This window comes from Pholcus phalangioides, unplaced genomic scaffold (assembly GCF_987345545.1).
Source record: "Pholcus phalangioides strain wild (caught in Gottingen) unplaced genomic scaffold, Ppha-v1.0 ptg000042l_1, whole genome shotgun sequence".
Classification (NCBI taxonomy): domain Eukaryota; kingdom Metazoa; phylum Arthropoda; class Arachnida; order Araneae; family Pholcidae; genus Pholcus; species Pholcus phalangioides.
The window spans coordinates 33,664,188-33,669,929 of record NW_028301628.1 but is presented as its reverse complement, the minus strand read 5'-3'; positions in this window follow the sequence as shown (position 1 = coordinate 33,669,929).

Genomic DNA, 5,742 nt, shown 5'->3' with positions numbered 1-5,742 from the left:
ATTCAAATATCTCAACTAATAATATTCACTTTGATTTTTTTTTTTCGAGGGGGGGGGGGCTCATTAGAGACGGGCACCACCTTTGAAATTGGTTTATGTCTTGCTACATATATGGTCAATACTAAAATAAATGGCATTCCATCACAATGAGTACATTATATGAATACTTTTTCTAACTAAAAATATGTTTCTATAACTAACTCACGAGTTATTCGAGCTTAAACAGACAAGTTTTCACCCAGTATATTATATTATAATAATGTATAAGAGAACGGAACCTCGCATTATTACGTTTGAATTAATTTATGGAATGTCTCTCTTGCGTATATAGGTTCTTTAATTAAAAACTCACTATAAACTGCATGCCAAATTAATTATTTTTCTTAATTAAAAATTCACATAAATCGAATCTTAGTTACACGAAATATAGATGCCATTCAACTCATGAGATTTTAGCTCATCACTCACATAAGTAAATTAATATTTTATAATTCGACTGAAACAAGTCAGATAATAATTCAATTCCAAAATCTGTTAATCCCTAATTGATTCGTGTGATTTTCAACAAATAATATTAATTTATTGTTTTAGATACATGCATTTATGATGACTAATGTTATATATTATCTCTGCATTATAAAATCTCTATACATTCCATAAAATTTCATTTTGGAAAAAAATTTTAGTGGCATTACAGAATTTGTTTATAATTAATTTCTTTAATTTATTGTTTGAGAAATTGACATAAAGTTCTAGAAAAATCGCAGGTTCGAATTCTAGATAACTTTCTCAGTCATCTGTAAGGTTCAGGAATCATTTCATTCGTAATTCGACGATATCTTTCCAGGGCCTATGTAAAATATTTAGGAATGGAATATATATATTACGTAAAATTTTATTAAAAATCAAAGAAAATTTCTTTGAACTGAAATGATGAGTTATACCGATGATATTTTGTTTTCTTCAATGTGTGTTGTTTTTCAATTGGACCAGTTTGGAATCAAACCCACCGATGTATTTATATGTGCGTTGAGATATGTGTAAATACTTTTGTATTGTCCTATTTTATGATGATATTTAAATAAATGTAATATATCTTTCATTTTTCTCGACTTGGTTCTCATTTATTTTTAGCACATTTTCTGTCATTATTCAGATCAGAAGTTCTCATACTGAGATTAGTGCCGTCTTAACACGTAAGCCCACTCAGGGACGGTCCGGGGCATCACAAAATAAGATCTGGTTGAAAATTTCGGGAGTTAACATGTAAATTTGCCAGGTAGGCCCTCAGGAAAATCACTTTTCCTGGGGACCTACAATTATCTTGAGACAGCCTTGACCGAAAGGTGAGCTTTCCTGAGCAGTAATGAATTTTTTTCTGCGGGAGGCGTGGATAGAGCTTTTGAAATCACTTCGTGAAAACTTACTTCCATAATTTAATTTTGATTTTAAAAAATGTATTCAAATTTTAAGACAATTCAGAAATTGAGATCCATTAAATAATACATCAATTATTAGACGTTATCAGCCTGATACGAAGCTATTGAGGGCCGTATCAGGCCCGCATGTTGCCAGTTTGTGGCCGATCTCGTGTAATAGTGTACAGAGTGTTCCATAAATTCTAAAAAATTGGAAAATTTGAATGCGATTTGTGAAAAGTTATTCTTACGAAGTTGTACATTTTTTGGTACAGAAAAAATTTTGTGTAAACTTTTGTCCATAGAGGGTGTTGAATGGAAACAAATCACTGGAAATATATAAATCAGAGTCCTATAAAATTCAGGGTGCACAGGAGGTAGCAGTTCATTTTTGAATTTTTATGTTAACTGGCGCAAGGTTATTACTATCAGGTTGTCATTGGGATGTTGACTTGGTAGATAAACACCAAAAAAATTGTTTTACCTCAACTACGAATCGCTGGCTGAAGCTTCACGAATGTTTCGGACACAGATTCTATTGAAAAAATTTTCAGGTTCAATCCTCTCCAAATTTGCTTATGCAATGCCCTCTATCAACAAAAATTTTAACTACTTTTTTTCTGCGCCAGAACAATCCCCCTTCATAAGAATAATCTCACAAACCTCATTCCGACTTTTCAATTTTTAAACTATTTACGAATTCATTGGGCACCCTGTATATTTTCCTGCAAGTTTTATACACAAGCAATATGGATTCTCAAAATGGTTAGGTGTGATTCCCTGTGAAGGCAACAAAATTTTTGGATTTCCGAGGGAGACTCAAAATTTGAAATAATGGGGTAAATTACTAATTAATCACTAATTTTTAAGCACTCCCTTTATAAATGTAGGGAAGGTGCTCTCAGCAACGGGTTCACGGACCCGATGGGGGTCCTCCTCGTGGGAGGTGTGGAAAAAAATTTTAAATTTGACAAAGCCCAGTTATAACACCAAAAAAAAAATAGAAAACCATACGAATTTTAATTTTATGGAAATAACAATTTTCTGGAAATTATTGGACACGAAATTCTTATCATAATAAAAGCTCGATCTAAAATATATATATAAATTATAAATTTAAAATCGGAAAAAAAACCTGGATAAAACACAGTTAAAACCCGTTTAACGGTCACCCCTCTTTTACCGCCAAATAATATTTTCCTCTTGTATAATAAAAATACGCATTTCAAACCCCTCTTTTACGGAACATTTCTTTTTGTCCCACAGGCGTCCGCAAAAGAGAGGTTTTACTACATTTTCAGTAATGGGTCCATACTGAGACTTACTTCCAATGTTCAGACGTTTTACACTACACTAAAACTACATAAAAATTCACGAAATATATGAATGAAAATTTATTTCATAAGAAAATCACAATCAGAAAAAATCAATAGAAATTGACCTTCTGAAACACCAAGATTTCCGTCGACATGATGCACTTGCCGAAGCATAACTGACATCCGTCCTAAGGTTAAAAGCCATTAATGTCACCAAATTGTTGTTACATTCCTATTAAACCTGACAATAATTGTAACGATAAACCTTGGATAGCCATCAAGAAGTGAATTTTCCACGAAGGAAATCATCCAATATTGTAAGGGAAATAAATTTCAAATAAATAAATAGCCTTAACCGTGAATAAACATGATTGTTTTCTACCCATGATCGAACATCATAATTTATTTATTCATATAACGCGTGTTATTTTCGCTTTGGTTTTTTGAGCATGAGCTTATTCAGTTCGCTTCGCTGCATTTTATATATTTCTATATCAACTATTAAATTTCTAAATTTGTTTATTTTATTTTTTTATGCGAAGAGATAATATAAGTATTTAATTTTAAAACATTACTTAATTTATTATTTTATTTACCTATTTTGATTACTTATTTATTTTATTACTTATTAACCAAGTTAACATTTGAAAAATATTTCATTGTGTATTATATATCAGGAATTATCAAACTTTTGATAGTTTCATAATTTTTATTTCGATTTAGTTGAGCATTTAATTTTAATGAAATAAATTACAGTCATAGAGTATGTATAATTATTATGTAGTAATTATATATTATATGATTCTACTGAGATAAAAATTTTCCGAAAATCCCATGAGCAAACAGCTAATATAATTAATTTACTGAAAATGTAATAACTGCATTTAAAAATTATTGATTTTCATTTTAAATAAATTTCAGTAGTTTCTGAAAAAAAAATTTCAAAACCGTATAAGTGATAAAATTAACTTTTACCAACGCAGTATCTGGTTATAATTGTAATAATTATTTATTTAAAATTAACTAAAATAAATAATTATTACAATTATAACAATTATATAATTTGTATAAAAATACAAATACAAATTTTTATAAATTCAATTATTTTTAAAAATTATAATTTATATTTTAAAAATAATTAATGTAGACAAAAGTCATTATAATGTTATACACAATAATTTGAAAGTGATCGAAAACTAAAATGATAACGATCTAAAATGTGAGTTTCAAAGTATTTCTGATAGATGGCGCATACTAACATTCTTTTACTTCCAATTGATTTATGAATATTCAGTAGAATATGGCATGTGCAATAATAAAATTGCTTTCATTGTTTTCTACGAAGCCGGTCTTGATTATGGAATTTTTTATATTTCATTCCTCTTCATGTTGATCATGTATCTTCAACTCATTACTCGCGAGCACCAAAAGTGCTCGTTGCTTGCGATCGATTTCCTTCCTGCAAGAATATTGATTACAGTCCAGTCCAAGTTATAATCAAACGCATACAACCATGCTGTACTAATTTCTTTTTACGGGATTTTAGTTGGAACATATGTCAAAGTTATATGTACAGGGTGTGCTGTAAGTCCTAATTCGGCCTTTATCTAATCAAACGTTCATCGTAGAAGTATAATTATTCTACTTTGAAAAATGCTCAAAATGTGTTTCAGGAATCATCCTGTACCAGTTTTCAGAGCAGCATGTTACAAAATTTTAAAAAATAATTACATTTTTATGCGTTTTCCCCTGTCCTCCACTTTGAGTTAGAAAGTTGATGTCCTGTCTATGCTGCTCCCAACAAAAAAATCCCGTGCTTTTAACTGCAACATTCACTAAAATATTTGGATTCCAAAATTTGAAGGAAAGTTGGGAAAGAACCGCATAAGATCACGGAAAAATGCTGTTCTTCCCCCCATACGATTTTTTAATTCAAATAACTCGGCGAATATTACAGGTCACTCTTTGGTCAAAGTCACACTTTTGGTCAGTCATTGTCCTTGTCTCTCACTTGCTAGGTCACTCTTTTGATCACTCCCATGCTCTCACACTGTTTAGATCACTCTTTTGGTCAGTCATTGTCCTTGTCTCTCACTTGCTAGGTCGCTCTTTTGATCACTCCCATGCTCTCACACTGTTTAGATCACTCTTTCGGTCAGTCATTGTCCTTGTCTCTCACTTGCTAGGTCACTCTTTTGATCACTCCCATGCTCTCACACTGTTTAGATCACTGTTTTGGTCACTCCCTGTCCTAGTCCCTCTCTATCAAGGTAAGAATGGATTTATTGGCTTGGTAAATTTTTTGCCGTCTTTCTCCCATTTTACTGATTTTCTTGTCCACTCATTCCTTAAATTTACCACCCTCGGCTGTTGCCCGATTTGTAAATCCGCCTCAGTCCCTAATTAATACTTCGATCACTCACACTTTCTATGTCACTGTTTTGGTCACTCACTGACCTTGTTCTTCGTCCTCTAGAGTATTCCTTTGGTCACTCACATGCTTTGCTCACGCTCAAGGTCACTTTTTTGGTCAGTCATTGTCCTTGTTTCTCACTTTCTAGGTCACTCTTTTGATCACGCCCATGCTCTCACACTGTTTGGGTCACTCTTTTCGTCCCTCCCTGACATGGTCCCTTGCTCTTTAGGGAGAAGTGAATTTATTGACTGTGCAAATTTTGCTTTCTTTACCCCATTCCACCAATTTTCCCGCTCACTGCTTCCTCAAATTTTCCGCCTTTCTGAAGTCTGCTGAAGTCAGTTCCACCCTGGGCTCAAAGTCCCCTGTAAATACGCCATTACACCTAACTATGCCCTATATCTACGAGTATAATACCGAGGGAAAAAATTATCTCTGAAAAATTTCAAATATTCTGAAGTTTTCGATCATTCCCAGTGAAATATCATTGCCTCGCAGCGATACTTACCAAGCAATATATTTAATTTATAGTTTGATATGTAAAAATATATTACATTCAATACTGTGGCACGAGAAATGCGGAACCCCGTCG